Raw genomic sequence first — 18408 nt, 5'->3', positions numbered from 1 at the left:
TTCATACATCTACAGTGTTGTTGTATAATCCAACATGATAGAAAATATTTACTCACACATTTTTTTTTTCTGTATGTCGGAGGATATTTCTCGAGAAAGACAGACTACAGATGAAGTTCAACTGAAATAGATACAGGTTTAATCAGAGTCACACTTTCTCAAACTTTCCATCGCCAATCACAGTTCTTTCCCTCTTCCTTAAGCTCATTCATGCTCATTGTCTCAGATCTTTCTTTCTTTCTTTCTCATCATCATCTCTGCTATCTCTACAAACCAAATGTCTTTCTCTCCACTGTCTGTTTATTCCCTCTGTCTCTGTGTTTTGTTGGTATAACTGCATTTGGAGCATCAGCTGAATACCAAATATAAAACTGTATGTGATGTATGTAGGCCTCATGTAGGATTGTGTACGTGTGTGTGTCTGTGTGTGTGCTTTTTGTGTTAGTGTGAATTAGTGATTGTCTTAAGTCTGTGAATACATATGGCTGACTCAGTGATTCTGTCTCCAACACAGCAGCTGCATCTTATCTGCACCGCTCTGAGTGCGTGTGTGTGTGTGCGTGTGTGTGTGTGTGTGTGTGTGTGTGCGGTATCTGGAATAGAAATCTTAACAGTTTTCCACATTAGAGAAGAGGAAACGTCAGAATGCTATTGTAAGAGATCCACTTCCTGTCCGATAAGCAAAAATCTCCCTCTCCTCCTCTCACTCTCAGACACACACACACACACACAGAAATCCTGACAAGCAAAATTTCCTTTCTATTTCTTTCTGCTCTCCCTCTCTCCATCTTTTCGCCTTCGCTCTTCATCAGTCTCTGTTTCTTTCTCTTTCTCTAATAAGCGGAGGTTTGCTGCTGAGGGCAGATGGGGCCGTGCAGATGAAAGAGGAGCGAAGACAAGCACTCAGAGAGGAAGACAGAAAGAAAGAGAACAGCAAGTATATGACTGCAAGAGCAAGATTGCAAAACAGACAAGCAAGATCTTTTTTGTCTGCCGAATGTCCATATTGTGAATAAAAACTGACAACTGCAGCTGTAGAAATCAAACTACATTATGTGTTCGTGAAATCATTTGGACCAAGAACTGAAACAGGACAAAGAAGTGAGTACTAGAAAGCTTTAAAGCAGCTCAGGATCATTTCAGTGTTTAATTATTAGTTTCAATTAAAGCAGCAGGGACATTTGGTTCCTATGTAATGAGTTGAAATGTGCAACACAGGACAGCACAAAGCCGAAGCAGGTCACCAACGCCAGTGAGGAAAACTGACCCAAGTGCATCATCTGCCATTCATTCTCATCCTCTTCTCTTCTTTTCCCTACCTTCTTCTGCTTCCTTCTCTATTCTTTTCCCTTACTGCTTTCTCTTTGCTCGTCCTCTTATTTACCCATTTCCCTTGTCTAACCTCCTTTTCCTCTCCACCCAGATCTCCCTTCCTCTTCTCTTCCTCCCCCCTCTTCACAATTACCCTTTCTGCTCTTCCTGTCCCATTGTCTCAGTCCCTTCACTTGTTTTACACTTTCCTTTTCTTCCCCCTCATGCTTCCCTCACTTCCTAACCTATAACTTAATTTCCATTCCCATTGACTCTTCTACTTGACCTCTGCTGACCCTTTGTGTTAATCATCATGGTAAGTGTGTGAAATATGTCTCCCCCTGTGGGACTAGTGGTGTGTGTCTGCAGTCACACAAATTAACTCAACATGACACCCACTCCAACCTTCGTCTGTGTTTCTGGAGTAAAGACCATGGCCTGTGGTTTAATGGTGTTAAACTGGTCCAATTGGCTGCTAAAACTCCCACACTGTTTCCACCGAGGAAAGTAAAATGTGCTTTTAGACCTCAACATATTTCATTTGCATCATTAATACTCATCACTGATCGACTTGGGACATCTTTACCCTAAAATTATAGTATTGTCTGGTGTCTGACAACAGTGGATCTTCACTAAACTAATGTATATATCTGCTTCTGTGTTCTCTATGATATTTTACCAATAACCTATTGTTATCCAAGCAAGAGTCATTTTGTGTGTGTATACGTGTGTGTGTGTGTGTGTGTGTGAGTGTGTGTGAGTGTGTGTAGGGGTGGGGGGCTGCACGTATTTGCCTGTGGGTCACAGTAGGCCCATCTGTTGTAAACCAAACTGAATCAAACACACAGCTAGAAAAACCCACCCTTAAACCTGACCTCACCATACTCCTTCTGTCTCACAGACACAGGACACAGTCATTCTTATGCTTAGTATTATTAAAGACAAAAGGGCTACAGTCCACAACATTTAAGTTGCTGTACAAGGACAATACATATGGAACAAAATAAAGTGGAGACAGCTTTTTCTTGGTATCCTCTTGCTATGTATTATACCTTCTAAACAGCTAAGACACCAGTCACACTCACCAACCATATTCCCAGACAGGCCGTATCCATGGTGCTGAGACTGTGTGACCATTGACAAACTGCAGATCATTTACAAACAGCTAAATATATGGACGGGGCAAATTTTCTTCTAGTAGCATATTACAACCCAACCTGCAACTACATAGTATGTTGAAACAGAGCGACACCATGTGCTTTTATTAGGTCACTTTTGACAAAATCATTAAGAAATGTATGTCACTGCTGAGTTAATAATTGGACATTGCTTTTAAATGTTAAGGTTTAGCATAAATAACAAATACAAAGGCACACTTATTACAGTTTACATTTTTGAGGGGAGGTTATGTTCGATACCGACACTTCCTGACACCGAACATCCTTGTGAAACGGCCAGTATGGAGCAGAGATACACTGCACCATATGATCTTCTTATCTACTTCTGCTGATATGTGATCTTAGCTTTTAAACCGAATTTTATTTTAACACTGCCTTGGGACAAAATATAGATGCTGCACAACAAGCTCACTGGACTGCAGCTTTTGTATGCAGAAAAATGAAGATGAGAAATGTAGGTGTTATAGCTGCCAGAGAGAACAAGGCACAATGGTTCCTGTCGTGTGGAGCTCAACAAAGACACTACGCCATGGCCAGAATGAATGGGGGATGTGGTTTAATGAGGACGTATAGGCCTATGATTAAGATATAATACTGCTTTTGTTATTCCTTTACAATAAGCTCCATCCACTCTGGCCATATCAAAGGAAAAAAACTTTTTAGCTTCACTGTATTTACTTTCATACAGCAGCAGAAGTAAAGCTTTCCTACTTTCTGTAAAGTTCAAACAAACATCTTAGAGTGAAGTGAGAGGGATTTAGAGTAGAGAGGAGCAGTGGAAGTAAGAAAAGACATTAGGTATGGATGCTGTTTTCCCTCTGTGTTTGTGTTCTATATCCTGAGATGGGAGAAAAGTTATGAATATGCATAAAGCAAAGCGCCACACGCAGGTGACATGCTTGACTTGTGTTACCGCTGCAAACAACTGCACCAGACAAATGTTTCCTCCATCTCTCCTTCCCTCATGAACAAGAGAGTGAAGGGAGAGTAATCTCATGGGAACATGCCTTTTTTCACTCGGAGGATAAGAACCAACACACTAATGATGCAGGCACACGTGCAAAGAGGCACAAAGCTGTGGAAGCTCATACACAAGAAGAAGACACAAATATATACACCCAATTGCGCACACACACACACACACACACACACACACACACACACACACACAAGCTTGTCTGCCCTCCTTTCCAACTCATTTAAAGTTTGTTGTTATCTCGCTGAGGGGCTGGATATGCAGAGTACGTATAGTCTGACATTAAAGTAATTCAGTCTCAAACTGAATTTTAATATGTCACCATCATTATCTTTGACAGCTCAGGTCAGATCATGACACATGAACAAGTAAGAAGTCAGAAAACTCAGGCTCTAATCTGTCTTGTTGTAATATTTAAGGCACAGATAACTAATGTGACTTTTGACCACATATTACATCGATACCAAAAATGACAACGCCAAGATCATGAGACGACCAAAGCATCTGCTAATAAAGATGACGATGAGACCTTTGACATTAAACCTATTCTTCAGCTCTTCAGTGAGAAAGGAGGAAATGTCTGAGACGAGAGAACAGAAGAAGAGATATGGAGCAGACTGGGCATCTCTCCAGAGAAACAAGAATTCACTCTTACAATAAAGGAGATCCCTCAACAACAACAGAGAAAAATTAATTATAAGTCTTGTTTATTTTTTATATATGCTTAACCAGGTAAATTATTATCTTGATTCAGCAACACAGTCTGCGAATGGCAAAGTCATTGATGAGGAGAGAAGTCAAAACATATGCAGTGTGTGGGGGAGATCAGTGTGTGTGGAGGGCGGTGTGGGTGGTGGCTGCTTGGCGTTAAGAGGCTGATTGAAGTACCCATAGGAGGTGGACACTGCTGTTGAATAAAGAATGTACACCAGCATGTGCAATTAAAAAACAAAAACTGATGTGACTGGTCTAATTGGTCCTTGTAGTATGATGCTGTAGAGTAGAGCCTGACCGATGTACTGGTTAGCTAAAAAATAAATTGGCAAATCTGAGCCTTTCACAGATACACTGGTAATCGATTTTTTGGGAATGGTGTCGTAGAAAATTGTACATTGTTGTTGTTATTATTATTATTTAGATGTTTACGATGTCAACAAAAACGTAATGAGTTAAAAAAATGTTTATTCATATTATATCAGTATTGGCACCAGCTCTCAAAGATCCATATTGGACATGCAACTAGAAAACGGACACAAAGACAGTAGATATTTTTGTGGCAAGTTATGATTGGAGGAGTAAAAGAAGAGGCCAGGATTCACAATAAGAAAAAAACAGAGTTGAGAGAAAAGGAAAACAGAACAGGAGGTGGTACAGAGGGGATTTAGGGAGAGGTGTACAGTGGAAGGGGTGAGGAAAGACGAGGGAGGTGAGCGGGGTCAGACAGTGGGAGGAAGTTAATATCTTTATTTCCTGGTGAGGTGGGACCTTGCATTTACCCCTGAGGTCAGTGGTCATGGACAGGGTCACTGGGGGTGCTGTGAGGGGCAGGGGTATCTCAATACAGACGGAGAGGGAGAATATATATACAACAAAAAAGAAGTGGAGGGAACAAGAACGAGAGACGGAGTAATGGGAGGAAAAGGGAGAGAAAGAAGAAGGACCTAGTTTCAGTCAGGAGGGGAATGTGTGAGGTGGAAAGGTTGAGAGAGGTTGAGGAGGTGAGGGTACTCGAGGGAGAGAGGGCACACACACACACACACACACACTAACACACACACACACACACACACACACACACACACACACACACACACACACACACACACACACAGGAAATCTGTACACATGAAATAACTGTAAATCCACACTATGACTGCAGAGAGGGTCTTGTCTGTTGCTTTGCTTAAACACTGTAAACATGTGTCTGCATCTATCTACACACTGTATTCCTGTGTTTTCTGTGCGTAAGTCGATTGTTTATGTGTGTTCCCTTCTCTCCAGAGGCCCCAACGCCAACACAGCCAGCAGATAAATACAAACGGATTCAATGTATGAGTCTTCCTCTGGAGTATTGTTAGCAGTTATCCTCTTGAACCGCTTGACTTGCTGCCTTTTATTGATGTAAATCGCATTTGTCAAATACTGAACGATAAATATCCAGCCTCCACCAGTCTCTGTGGCTTACTGGCTTTTATTCCAACGTGTAACTGCATTACCAGCAATCACATGAATTAACACTGACAAATGTGGTGAGATAAAACAGAGACTGAATGTTATTGCTTCACGCCGGTTCTGTTGTTGCATTTAAACATTCAGTGTGACACATTTTATTAACACGTTTAAACTATTTATTAAATAATGTAAATTACATCAAACATTTTATGAGCTGATAATTTGTCATTTTTGTTGCTTTCGTTTAGAATAACTGTTTGATGGCTCAGTGTTATTTTATTATTTAGCGCTACATCTCTGAAATACAAATACAGAGCCAGGCCTGTGTTTTTAGACCAGATTTTTTCCAGCACGCACACAGAACAGAGCTCGCACACTGTGAAGAGATAGAAGTTTGACAAAAAAGATATACAAGTAAAATTGCTACAGTATTTTAAGTCTTGAGAGAGTCTCGTTCTAACCTTTGACCTTTTACAAGAGTTTGAAGATGTGCTGAAGTAGCAACACAGTAGCTTCAGTAGTTTCATCTCTTACATTGAAACTGATGTCTGATTCAAATTATTAAATTACTTCAACTGTAGCACAATACATGATGTTATTACAGGAAGTAGTCATTTAATCAAGTCTGACTTCTTTATAAAAATTACATTTCCAACTTTTGGCTGCCATTTTCCAATCGTGATGTGGGATTTTCCATGGGTAAGTTTTGGGTGGAGTTTCCCTTTCAATTTTATTGTAGTTGTAACACCATGAAAGAGAAATGTGTCCATGTAGATAGATAAACAGATTAAATGACAGTGTATAAAATACTATATATAATATTAGAGGATGAATCTGTCTTTTAAACCGGTCTGAAGCCTGTGATGTTTGCATGTCTATACCTGTGTATGTGTGTGATATTGTGGATCTACGTGCATAAAGTGTTTGCAAACTTCTGTGTTAGTTCACAGGTACGTGTATTTTAATTTATATGTGTGTATTTTTATTTATATGTAAGTATATGTGCAGAAAAAAATGTTTATTTTGTTCAGTGACATGATTCATGAAAAAGGGCCTGACAAAGGGTTGGTGCATAAAATGTGAATATGCGTAATTTTCCATTAAAATGTTATGGTCATGAAGTGTGTAAAATTGAGAGTTTTTTAATTCAGTATCTGTTTCTGTTCCCAGGATTTCTGACTGTCTGGCAGAGACATTGGTACGTCAGCGACTGAATTTGACAGGCTACAATAAAATAATATTCACAGCCTCAGTTCAGACTTCAGACCCTTTATTGCTGTCTGACCTGCAGCCTGTTTATTTTAGTCTGCCAAGAATCTTAAAATATGGTAACCATTGTGTGCCCACCAGCCTGTCCTTCCTCCACCACCACTGTTAACTGCTGACAGTGAATCACAGCAGCAGCAAAGGACAAGACTGTTGTTGACTCATGTCTATTCTGTTGATGCTTTAAAAACAGTATTTAGTTCATTTAAAATAGAAGTCAATCCTAATCCTCCTGAAAATTTTGCTTAAATAAATGAACCAGAATCTAAATGAATTGAGATTCACATCTCTAGTTTCTACTTTTTAGAAATGTTTAAGAAACCTTTAAGAAATTAAAATGTGACATCTATTGTGATAATCATCAATACTGACTGTAAATCTTATTTTGATATATTTTTTGGCCATATCGTCTTATAATTCCTTCATAGCATTACACACTCAACAACTGAGTGACTCAGCAGATTATCAGGATGGTTTCAGCACATTGATGAACTGTATTTAGGTCCAACTGTTGAGTTTTACTCTCTGGTATCATCTGCACCAAAGAGTGACTCAGCAGGCTATTAATATGACTTTGGTTTAAGTTTTCTTCACACCTGTATTTTGGACTTGATCCGGAGTTATTCTTGTTCCTGGTCTCACTACTGGACATCTGTATGACTGAATGTGATTCACTCAGCTATAAATATGAATGGCCTTTCTGCTCTGCCAGCCACACGGATTAGCAACTCTTCCTGTCTTTCCACTGGACTCAAAACACACTGGAGCACAGGCTCGCTCTCACACACACACACACACACACACACACACACACACACACACACACACACACACACAGAGACATGCACACGCACACAAACACACAAACACACACAGACATGTACACCAACACAGCAATACACAAACACAAACACACACGCCAGTTCTACCTCATTAACCATTTTACAGAGCAAAACAGAACACACACATCTCCCGTTCAAATTTTGGTTTAAAACACAAGACGACATATGCATAAAGCTGTGAATATCTTCTGCAAAACTATTTTCTTCCATGGTTTTCAAACATATCTTATCATAGATCTTTGACCCTGTAATAAGAAATGGTTGTATATGGTGAGACAAATTTTATCTTTGGTCTTTTGCATGTGAACAACCTTGAATCTTTAGTGGCTATACACTGATTCCATGTCTATGATTTGATTACAGTTTGGTGCAATTTGTTTACATGCACTGTACTAACTTGGTTACTGAAATCCATGTCTACATGCAACAGGTAGGTAACCAAATTTTCCTCTAAAGTCTCACAGATTTAACTGTACAGGTAGAAGATGCTATATCCTGACCAGGCAGTAATTTTCTGTCTGAACCAAGCCCGAGAGAAAACTGCCGATCCTGAATGAAACCCCAGAGGCATTCTGACAGGAACCGGACTACAGTCACTTACAGCGCCAAAAAATCAATAGCCTAGCCAACTTGAACAAACACACTGAAACACCCAAATATAATTTTTAAATTTTTGTTGGAACGAAGCCAAACTTGTTGGGTTCCGATGGGCTTGAGTCAGGTATCCACACTCTAGGACAGACTCTTACACAGCTCCAAATATATACAACAAATATTTCAAAATATTAAGACTTCTACTGGCTGCTTTATGTTAGTTTCTATTTTTGTGGGATGTAAGGCAGACTTGTTCTGCGTACAAGGACAGATAGCTCTCTACAATAATCTCTCAATGACACAAGCCACTTTAACCATCAACATTATTGAATATTATCTTTAACAGCACACTTCTGAACCGAGCATTCCAAATTACATTCAGGCCTTAATGCCCATTCTGCCTATATGTTCCACTGCAGCTCTGACTATGACACTAGTACTTATATGTTAATACATGTAAGTGAAGTGTGATCTGGTTTCAATGAAAATACTAAGACTGGTATATGACACTCAGTGAAGGAGAAAAGCCACAAGTGTCCACCAGTGCCTTGGATTACCATGTACACACACACACACACACACACACACACACACACACACACACACACACACACACACACACACAGTGCAAGCATACACCGCTTTGGTCTCTGGTGACCAAGAGAGACATTTAAAAGGGAGTCTGATTAAATTAAGCCAGTTATGTCTTCTTATCACTGGATTGAATGTATCAATATACTTGTACTCACTGGTGTTATTAATAGCACCCAAGAGGCAACTAGACACTGTAGAGTTGGGTGACAAACAAATCCTCAGGATATTATTAGAAGGAGATGGAAAAAAACTACAGTCAACAAGCAGAGAGAGCTAACGTGAGAGGAAAATCCTGACTCTAACACTCAGGGTCAAGAACAAGACGGTGATGGAAAACAGTGGTGAGAGCCATTAGGACACAATATTTCTCTCCACCAAGGAGGTTATGTTTTTACCCCTTTTTGTTTGTTCATTTCTTTGTTCTTTCAAATTTGGTGGCAAGAGCAAGAAAGGATCCACACGATTTGGGGGTAGATCTGGACAAAGAGGCATTTTCATCCTTTTTTTTTTTTTTAGAGAATCAAGCAATGAAGCTGACCTGGCACAGTTTTGGTAAATAGAAAGGTGTTAATGCTTGTGTTGGACATTTTAACAGGGTAACTCTATGCTTAAAGTTAAAAAAACTCACTAACATTTGAACGCAAAATGTCTTAATATCAGTTAGAAGAAGCCCTAGATTCTAAAACCACCATTAAATATTTCTTCGAATGTTCTGCAGTCCAATTTTTAGGTTGATTTGAGTCCGGCCCTTGTTGGATGTGGGAAAGGTTTTCTCACAGAGATGTGATGAATCATAGAAGAGTCTGTGATTATCCATTTCAAACGGACAAACAGATCAAACTAGGGCAACATGCACAAAGATACAAACACAAAAGCTGGTCTGTTAAAGCAACAAGAGACAGAGCAAGGAGAGGGTGGCAGTGTCATGATAGTATAACTCTGAAGCAGAGAACGAACAGTCCCACCTCTCCGTCTCTCTTTCTCACTCCCTTCCATTACTTCAGGCTATCCCGTAACCCTGTGCACTCCATGCCTGCATTAGCTAAGATCCAGCTTACCTTGGTTAATGCTGAGGAGGCAAACGTCAGCTCTCCTAAAGATGCTTGGTCACAATTGAGCCAACAAGCATCACTCTGTGTCATAGCTCCCTCCAAACAATTAAGTGCGAATGATGAGGGTATTGACATGCAAACCAGTTCTTAATTATCTTTCAGGAGAAGTGCAGCAGAACGTCAAGAGAAGTGCACATCTAGTAACATCATCATCTGGGACATTAACACATGGATGCACTCGGCTATTTCTTCCTGCCATGATGTTGACAGTTTGGTAATGAAGTAGCGAGTCAGGAAAATCTTCACAGGAGCTGAAGCTGCAACCAAACATGACAATGACCCACTTGGAACCTCTTTGTAATGTATAATATGGTAAATACAAAATCATTTCTATTGTGATGTATTAACAGAGATCCTATAAATGTCTGCAAAAATTGGGTTTGATTTAACTAAATGTGTGGCATATAAGGGCAGTTGGCATGACACTTGTTTTGCTCATTTTCTTCCTATAAGTGCCCCTTACATTTAGTTTTTCTCCTCCTGGTCATATTGGTCAACCTGCCTCACCTCACCTATCAGGGATTCATACATTATATTGCTCTAAAAAAACAAGGTCCATTTATGTTTATCTCTAAATATTGTTTTCCATTGGGGGAAAAATAAAGTAAAATAAACTTGATTGAAAGCCGTACATATAGTTACATGACTGGATGTGACCCCTGCTTTGTTGCATAGTTTTTATATTGCAAGGATTTACATACCTGCAACTTGTGCTGGGCAGGGCTCTGCTTTTATTACAGAACAGAAAGTCATTTCCTGGGTATATAACTATTTTTTTGATGCTGAAAGTGAGACAGCAAAGCAAAACAGAGAAAATGAAAAATCTAAATAAATAAGTTTACGAATATATAAGAAGTTAAATAATATTTAAGAAATATTTGTCTTCTAATACTTATATTAGATAAAAATAAAACCTTAAAATAAAGGTAGCTTTGATGATTTAATTGAGGTGCCATGTAAGTCAGATGAATCACTACCTACTGCAGCATCCATAATGTGCATCTCAGACTGATTTATAAAAACGTGCACAGCTGGAACCACAGAATGCAAATTGACAAAATTGAACTCTTTAAGTATTCTTGAATGATTATTCAGTGGATTCCATTTTGGTGACTTTCAATAAAGTGATAAATGAAGTAAGAGTGCAAAACATTTGCTTAATGGACAGCTTTAATAAATCGCAACCTCATTGGTTACAATCATAAAAATATGATCAAAATTCTGTGCTATTGTTTTAACCAAAAATATGATCATGAGACAGAAGGAAGGATCTTTTCTACGAGCAACACCAGGCATGTCCCATCTATCTTTAGTAATTCCATGAATACAGTGCTGAGGGGCAAAACATGCTGTCCTCCTGCTAATGAAGCTTTCAGCCCTGCACCACAACCACACAATGACAGCTGGCAGGGGAGGGGCAGGAACTACACGCCATGAAATAAGAGGGGGTAAAAATTGATTAGCAATTTTCATTTGCGCTAAGCTAAACAAAAGAAGGCTGCTGCCCTACTCTGCATATCATCATGGGGTAGGAGAGGAGGAGGAGGAGGAGGAGGAGGGGGAGGGTGGTTGGTGTTGGGGTGAGATGGGAAGTGATCTTTCAGAGCTCAAGGCATCTATTGTTTAGTTTAGAGATGATGGTGCTGTGAAGGGGGAAAAAGTGGGATTTGGGATGAGGACAACAGTAACAAGAGGTGAGAAAGGTATGAAAAATGGTGACAGAAAAACAGGAAAGATTGGAAAATGAAAAGGAGGAAGGGAAGGGACGAGGAGGGAGGTGGGGGAGGAGGTAGTGGGGTTAAAGAGAGTGAAAAAGAGGGGTGAGAGAATTGGAGCATGGTGAGACAGGGATGGAAACACTGGGGGACAGAGTGATGGGAGACATGAAGGATAGGCGATGAGAGAGTGAAGGAAAAGGGTGAGCAAAAAATTATGTACCTTTGGTTTATTGTGGGACGATACACATCAGATACAGTGAGATGTACGTTTTACATGCATTCACATCAGTGGTCTTGACTTGGGGGCTGGTGGTGATGAAAAGGGAAAAGCTAATGTGATGGTGGACGTCAGGAAGGACAGAGGGAAGAGAGGGGGAAGGGAGGGAGTGGAGGCAGTGTCCAAGAGTTCATGACCAATTCTGAAAATTAAATCTGAACCAGGACGGAGCCACAACTGCTGCTGAAAACAAAAGCAAAGTGGCAAGGGAACAAAAAACAACCCCCTTCACTTTTAAGTTATTAAAGCCACTGAATACAGAGGCTCTGACAAAAGATAAATTTGCCAACACTATGGAAAAAAACTGCCGGACGTGTGCAGTACTGAGGCCAAGCCATGTTGTTGTATGGGCAGTTTTCTTGAAGGGTTTTTTGGCATGACCAGGATGCATGATGGCTTATAAACAGTGACACTAATGCATCTCTGCGTCTGTGTGTGTGTGTTTTTGCCAACACACACACAAGCAGTAATAAATGCAAAAAGGGCAAGAAAAATAGCAGCTGGTAAGTGAATGAGAGGGAGAAAAAAATCAACAACTTTTAACCAAAACACTGTACACAACTCTAAATTTAATTTTCTGCAAGATTAAGCACAATAATGACTAGCTTTATAAAAACCCATAACTAATGGCTTCCAATGAGCCAATCTATAGGCATTGATCTGCTCAGTATCTCATTGGCTTGCAGTGCAGAGCCTATAAATGAAGGAGGGAAGAGGCAGAGGGAGAAAGACAAAAAGAGGATGGAGGAGCACTATATGGAATAAGATGAGAGTCACATAGGAGAGAGGAGAAGTGGTGAGAAAGAGAGGTGCTGAGACAAAAAGAGGGTGAGGATAAAAAGACCAGAGGGTTGAGGTGACAAGAGATGGCATGTTTCTGTTAAGAGAATAAATTGTAATTGAGTTTATTTTGATATTTAACACATGAATGTCATGTCCATAGTGCGTGACTATGCTTCAAATGTAGCAAAGGTGCTTGTCTTACCTACTCTGAAACACCCTCACCCAGCATGTCATTGTTAATGGAGATTACATTAACATTAAAAAAAAGAAGTAAATTGATAATTAGACATTCACCTTCACTTTACATGAACGGCCGTATGTGGAATAGAAGAGTAGAATTTGACCATCTCTCTGCAGCTTCAGGAGCCTCAGTCAACAGATCCTCCTTTATACAACTACTTCTCTCATTTTTCTCATTATAAAAGCTGATATGTATAAACCGCCTTTACATCATCCATATAAAAAGCTCATGCACTACTAAATACTCACATCAGGTGCAAAGAGATGTTTTACTACACAAACACAATACCGCACGAGTCATTACCTCCACCAAGGACCTTATATATTTTTTTAATTGTTTGTTTGTAAGCAAGATAACACAAAAACTAAAACACAGATTACCACGAAATGTGGTCGAGGGATGCAATATGGTTCAGGGAGGAATTTACTCAATTTTGGTGTGGATCCAGATCAGGGGGCGGATCCAGGATTTTTTTCATATTTTCTTTAACATTGTGAGATAAAACATTTCTCAACATTTTCCATATAATTTATGGATCTTAAGGGGAAAAACAGGCACATTTAGGGAACTGATAGTTTTTGATATTTGGTGCACTGATTGGATTTACAGGGGCTTTTGGGACTTTATTACAAGATATGTTTGCACTAATCCTGTAATAACAGCCCTATGTTTTATCAAATCAAGAGCAACGAAGCTACATTTAAAACAATAAGTCACAATAAAAATCATCATGATATTTTTTAAAGGTTATTATGGCAATTAGCTATCTAGTGGTATTCAACATTCCTAATCCTACACTTGACAGCTTTTTAGAGGCTCACTGATGAAGAACTAAAGGTGGTGGCATGTGAGGAGGAGGAGGAGGAGGAGGAGGAGGAGGAGGATGGAGTGAAATTAAACAATCCTCTGCTGAAAATGCACAGAAGCTTAAATCCGGAGAGGGCTGCTTGCGTTAATCCCCATGGATTAAGCTTCTAAATACTCCTATTCAAGCCAATTAATTCATGCATATATCTGTCTCCAGCTCTTTTCATGTCATTTAAGATGATGGAGGGCGACTTCCTGGGAAATCAGGAGGAGGCTGGATATGTATCTCCATTAATGCACACGGGGCTCTCTCCTCAGGACCATGCGGCTACATACATCCTGATGTAGCACACACACAGAGACTACAATGCTGATATATACGTTAAGGTTTTCATGGGTAAATGACAGGGGGAGGGTGTGGAATGAGTGGGGCCTCCAAAAGTTGACTGACTTATTCTGACAGCTGAATACTAATCACGAGATCAACCTCTGGCTAAATCTACAGGATCTCACTGGGGCTTCTGGCTGGGAGAAGCATAAAAAGGATTAGCAGTAAATACAGAAGGCTTAGAGAGAACAGAGACACCAGTGGACAGACTCAACTACTTGAAACAAAAGGTTGAGGAGGAGGGGGAAGAAACCGAGAAGAGGAAGTGGACAGTAGACGACTACAGTGACCCGGAAATATGTATGTGAATGGAAGGAACGGGAGGAAGTAAAGACAGAAGGAAGGAAGTAGTGAGCAAGGACGGAAGGAAGGATGAAAGGAAGGAAGTAGTGAGCAAGGATGGAAGGAAGGATGAAAGGTATGTTTCCGTGGTCTGGTGTGATGATATTTCTTTTCCTGTTTGCTGTGGAGCCACTAATCATATGTTTTCCCTAATGACATCATCAGGGCCAGAAGTGGACCGTTGTCTGTAGTGCTTGAGAAGCCTCAAGTCTCTGGTTACCAGTGTGTGTGTGCGTGTGTGTGTGTTTGTGTGTGTGCGTGTGTGTGTACAAGCATGCTGGCAGGCAGGGACCGCTGCACAGAGTATTAATAGGAGCTCACATCACCCAGAAAGGCTTCCAGTTAAATAGAAACTCACATCAGGCCTGAGACTGTGATCAGATTACAACCTGCAGACGACATCTAAGGCTCGGGGGTAATGATATACAGTAATCTGATTACCAAAACAGTAGCTAAAGTTACCTCAGACTACAGTGCACTAAGATAGCCAAACCGGAACAAATGTGAGAATAATCTAGAAGTACCATTTGCAGGTGGGAACTGCAGGTGGGAACTGCAGTGAGTTTGTTGGCATCTTCACAACCAGCACCACTCGCTTGAATCAGCATCGTGGAGCATCCAGTGACAACCTGACAAGGTCTGTGTGATCCATGATTTAGCCACTGGTCTAATAAAAAGCTGTACATAGAGTCCATGACACCTCTGTAGAGTCAGTCAACATGTAAATGACTCATTAAACTTACTTTTGGTGGCTATGACATAAAGAACAACTTCACATCAGAAGTTTACCAGCAGAGACCTGCTGCTCTTGGTCAGTGGACAGTGTCTACTCTGCCAATGCTAATGTCACTAGCAGGTAGTGCAGAAAAACTGATCACAATAAATAAAACAAATAATCAAGGTTCAATCATCCCTCTAGGAAAATTCACATTCTGCACTGGACCCATATTCTGGAGTAGTTGAAAGTGAGCATGAGGCAGTCAACCAGTGATCACACCTGATGTGTAACATGTCGGTGTAAACACAACAGAACATACAAACTCCACAAAGTGTCAGTCCTGAACCTCAGAATGCAAAAGACACATTTATCAGAGCAAATTCTTATGAAAAAGAAAACTAAATAGTGTTACTTGTGATATAAGAGACAAACTCGTTGTATTTTTAAGATGAGGGCAAAATTCATGCTTTCAAATTTCCTCAGAAGTCCTTTTGTCGACATTAAACATATATTTGTACCACACTTAATAATAGCAGCATTGTAATGCACTATTATATTGTAATTTAAAGAAAAGGGAAATAGCATGTTTACCTGCCAAAAGCTTGTAAACTAATTTACCAATTACAAATGTATTATCAGAGTATTGCACCTTGTTCCTGTCTTGGTGGTTTGAAAGCTGTGAGTTGAGAGCACTGCTGATCTTACCTGATATTCTTCAGGTAACAGCTGTAAGGTGGGTTCAGTCCTCAGATACTGTAATAAAGGTAAAATGAAAAAAATCATCAACACTTGGAAACACTTCTGTCACATTTATACTAGATCAAGCAAAAACAATGGGACACACGTGGCAGCACACAGTACAAGACTGACCAGCAGCTTTTCAAGACATTTTATGATACTAATCCTGACATGATTGTCAAATATCATGTTCTCAGTCTTTGCATCTCTCTTACTCTCAGTCGCAAGCTCTGTATTTCCTTATCTGCCAATCCTCTCTCTCTCTTTTAACATCCAGTCTGACTTTCTTTCACTCTGATCTGAAATCAGTCCCTGCGATTGGTCGACCCAGCTCGTGCACTAACCAGTGACACGCTTTAATTATTGAGCGGCTGACCTCAATTGGCTGGCTGGGGCTGCCTAAAAAACACACACAACACACACGCATATACACACTACTACTTACATGCTCACCCTGGGGACAGTTTCTGAAGTCTAAATATATACCGTGATCAACAACAACTCTGCCTGTTACTCACTTCATTGATGCTACAAGCAAATTAGTTATGATAAGAAGCCCTCTCCAAATATATTTATTATATACTGTATATTGGGTACTGTTTATACATCATACCATATAATGATATTCATACAAAATAATTCAATCTCAAATATATTGAAAGATATGTCACTAAGAAAACATTTATTTGTGGAATCACTTTAAAGCTACCTGTTTTTACAAGGCAACCTTAAATTGCAGGTGCCTGTGAAGAGTATGGTAAATGTACCCGATAGAAGCCTGGAAAGCATTTTGACTAACTGAAGTTCCCTGTTTAGTTTGTTTTCTTGTATTTTGCCTGAAAGTTTAAATTTCCCATGTGAGAAACAGTTGTTTCAATGGTACTCTGATGTAAGTGCGAGTAGTTGTTTCATATTTCTTGAGACAGAAGAGAGACAAGAGACGTACTGTGCTGTTGCTCTGCTGCTTAAGAAAATGTGGTACATGTATTAAGAATAAACAAATGTATGCAACTTATAAAGTTTAGTGTTTCAAATGTATGCCTCAATACCTAAAGTACAACGACATCAGTAAATAGTGAATTAAATAACTAGGTTTCTGTAGAAATACAAATATATGAAGACAATTCAGAAGATTTAGCATTAAACCCTAAAAACATTACCTTATTGTATATAATACTTGCACTATAAAGAATCAAATAACACAGAAAGAAAAGTGGTATTACATTAACAATTAATGCTGACAGACAGCAGCTTAAGAGCTATAACATTTTACGAGGGTTTCCTTTAAAGGTACAAGGAGTTAAAATAATCTACGTTTATAATTTACGATACCACACTGATCGGAAACATGAATACTGCGTCTTTCACAACTGGCACTACAAGAAAGAGAAATGATATACATCCTCTTGTATGCCATCTATGCACTTGGCATGCCATGATTGAATATCTAAATATATCACAGAGAGTATGATCCATGTCACACTTGTCTCCGTACAAATGATCAAACACAGTAGATGACACCGGATATCAGATATTCCCGTTACTTCATAAGACATGATGCAACCAGGGCATTTTTAGATCAGGGTGTGACGGAATCCCACCTGGAGTATTCAGTGCACTTCAACTAGTTGCACACCACAGAAAAAGTGAGAGGAGAAGGGGGATGTTACCTGCCTGCCAACCTCATGACGTCTCCACTGTTCTGGCACTCAATGTAATACAAGGGCAAGTTTCTTTAGTGAGGACATTCATCTCAAGAACGCTTTTGGAAACAGAGTGACATGTTGACTCTCATTATAGTTTGATGAGTGAAACCCAACTGGTCTCCGTGGCATGCTGTGTGGCTTGTGGCCTATGATTAGTTACAAATAGTTCAATGGGTCACGCCGCTTGGCTCTGATTCTCAGACCTCGCAGGGCTTGAACTCACAACCCTCAAACCACAAGCCCACTTCACGTACAGTAGGTGAATTCAAATAAGTTTGGCAAGAGGCCAGAATTTTGCTATGAATTTACTATGTCTTTATACTGGGTTGGATGATCAGGTAACTATCAGGCATCTTATCAATTATTTTTTGTTGTTTTACTGTGTAGTTTGGGGCCCAAGGACAAATATATTGTTGACTCACCATTGGACTTTTTCTGAATAGTTACAGGTGATTGCAGTGTCACTGAAAAGGTCATATATATATATATATATATATATGTATCAATTTATTTTACAAATTTGTGTTGCACTTTTAATGATGAAAACGTAATACTGTATATTTACATGCTAACTTGAGCAAATAGACATGCACACATATGAGTGCAGTCAAACAGAGCTCACAACATGGAGCTTCATGCATGCGT

At 39.7% G+C, this 18408-nt stretch overlaps 1 protein-coding gene across 4 annotated transcripts in view; it reads right to left on the bottom strand.

The window, feature by feature from the left end:
- The window catches only part of esrrga (estrogen-related receptor gamma a), a 135454-nt gene that overhangs the window by 116323 nt on the left and 723 nt on the right, over positions 1-18408 (bottom strand). For 3 of the 4 annotated variants that reach the window (XM_069522142.1, XM_069522116.1, XM_069522147.1), the window contains exon 2: positions 16025-16072. The gene's annotated coding sequence lies outside the window, so the exon portion shown is untranslated. Of the gene's footprint in view, positions 1-16024; positions 16073-16189; positions 16286-18408 lie in introns of those variants that run through there. The other variant, XM_069522122.1, reaches the window with a different exon arrangement.

Source organism: Paralichthys olivaceus, chromosome 1 (assembly GCF_024713975.1).
Source record: "Paralichthys olivaceus isolate ysfri-2021 chromosome 1, ASM2471397v2, whole genome shotgun sequence".
Classification (NCBI taxonomy): Eukaryota; Metazoa; Chordata; class Actinopteri; order Pleuronectiformes; family Paralichthyidae; genus Paralichthys; species Paralichthys olivaceus.
The sequence above is the reverse complement of the archived record's forward strand: the minus strand, read 5'-3'. Positions and strand labels throughout refer to the sequence as shown.